This window comes from Aplysia californica, unplaced genomic scaffold, assembly GCF_000002075.1.
Source record: "Aplysia californica isolate F4 #8 unplaced genomic scaffold, AplCal3.0 scaffold00187, whole genome shotgun sequence".
NCBI classification, from domain to species: Eukaryota; Metazoa; Mollusca; class Gastropoda; order Aplysiida; family Aplysiidae; genus Aplysia; species Aplysia californica.
Window position 1 is genome coordinate 621,552 of NW_004797457.1, and position 1,974 is coordinate 623,525.

Here is a 1,974-nt window from a genome sequence, read left to right on the forward strand (position 1 = left end):
CCCCCCCCTCCCCCTTTTAAAAGAACTCTATTTGAAACCGAGTTGTAAACAATATTCTCATCTTTTATGTACACACACTACTTTTCTCCTACCTCTGTTGGAATGCCTATGTTCATTGTGTTGTGCTGTGAGGTTTTACACGATAGTACTGTAACTAAGGTACGCTCTAATTTGAATTAATTGCCACCGGGATGCCAAAAATAATTAATTAATGTTTGCTAAATGTATACGTCACTGCACAGAAAAAAATGTGTTACAGAAGGAAAGTAATGATTTCACATTAAAGGAACCTTTGATCATATACGCCTTTAAAACCACAGCTTTTGTCCAAAGTATTCGTTTAGATCGTTGTCACTTTCCTTTTCTTATTTTTCTATTTCTTCCTGAAATTTAGTTGATAGGAGCACACACAAAAAGTATTTACACTGCACATTCAAACCATGGAGAATAACAAGGTTCATGTCATGTCAATTTTAGTTGCAACAGCAGCGTCTTCTATCAATTATCTTTTTTAACCTGGCTTGTTCCAAAGCATTTCTCGTACCACAAATCAGTGATAAATCTTCTGTATATTGCTGATAAACTCCACAGTATGAACGCATTGTCAAATTCTAATTGCATGAAGATCTAAGAGAATGTGTTAGATTATTGAGTTGTGATTGTTTTCTTCATTTTTATTTTATTTATTGTAGTTTTGGTGGGTTTTTTCTTTTTTGTGTTGTTTTGTTTTTTGTTTTGTTTTCGTTTTGTTTTTTGGGGAGGTTGTTTTTGTTTTTAGTTGGATATTTCTATAAATGCATCAGTCAAAAAAGTATAAGGACACATTATCTGAAGAATAACTCAATTAGTTAATTGAATATGAATGTTTACACTAACTTAATTGATTTAATGTAGCTTAATGAACCATCAACAGAACTGAACTGAATAATAACCTTTTTAAGTGAATAGATAAAATAATTACGGATAGATGTAAATAAATACAAAAATAAAATTGGTGAACAGGGGAATAGACAAACGAATTAAAGAATCAATTAATTGAATTAACAGGTAAATAAATTAATAATAAATAATAGATAAGTCAACAAAATCAATGACTAATTCACGCATGCACTATTCAATCAACGAATTAACGGGTTAATTAATTCTCTATCTAAAATAGGATAAATGAAAGAAGGGTAGTTTATTTACCAGTTGAGGCGAGACGCAAGACTGCAGTAGATCTAGTGCTCGTTCCGACAGGATCCGTGGATAGCGGGGCAACAGACCTTGGGTCAAGAGCTGCTATCTAGGCTAGATGGTATTATGCCATGCCTGTAATGACCTAATATGGGAAATGTTGAAGATTCCTCTAAGTGTCGCTGTGAGCTCAAGGACTCAGTCAACACGCTCGACGCTCTAGGTACATGGAGAAGTCAGTCACCCAAATTCAGGCCATCCGTCCACTTACTTGTTACTTTGTAGTGTAGAGGGGAGTGTGAGTCTCTCGGTGCGCGTGTATTATTTGCGCACGTGTGTCTGTGAGTGCGTGTACGTGTGTGTGTGTGTGTGTGTGTGTGTGCATGTGTGTGTGTGTGTGTGTGTGTGTGTGTGTGTGTGTGTGTGTTAGAATCTGTATATTGGTGCGCGTGTATGTTCGTGTGCTTCTGATAGTGCACGTATGTTAGTGTGCGTTTGTCAGTGTGTTTCTGTCAGTGCGCGTAGGTTAATGTGCGTTTGTCAGTGTGTTTCTGTCAGTGCGCGTATGTTAATGTGCGTTTGTTAGTGTGTTTCTGTTAGTGCGCGTATGTAGGTGCACGTGTAATTAGTGAGCGTGTGTTATTGTGTGGTTACGTATTACCTTGCACAGCTATGAGTTCTTATGTTTACTGTTATGTTATAAATAATTTGATTCTAGCCTTGTGTTGCCCACTCTGCTTTTGCTTTTTTTTTTTTTTTTTTTCTTTACTGAGGGAGACGCACATCAATATTTTGAAG

At 36.3% G+C, this 1,974-nt stretch overlaps 1 protein-coding gene across 1 annotated transcript in view; it reads right to left on the bottom strand.

Annotated features, from left to right (window-relative positions):
• The window catches only part of LOC101854573, a 9,539-nt gene extending 8,156 nt beyond the window's left edge, over window positions 1-1,383 (bottom strand). The window contains exon 1 of the mRNA XM_005098587.3: window positions 1,189-1,383. The gene's annotated coding sequence lies outside the window, so the exon portion shown is untranslated. The remainder of the gene's footprint in view (window positions 1-1,188) is intronic.
• Between the last annotated feature and the right edge of the window lie 591 nt (window positions 1,384-1,974).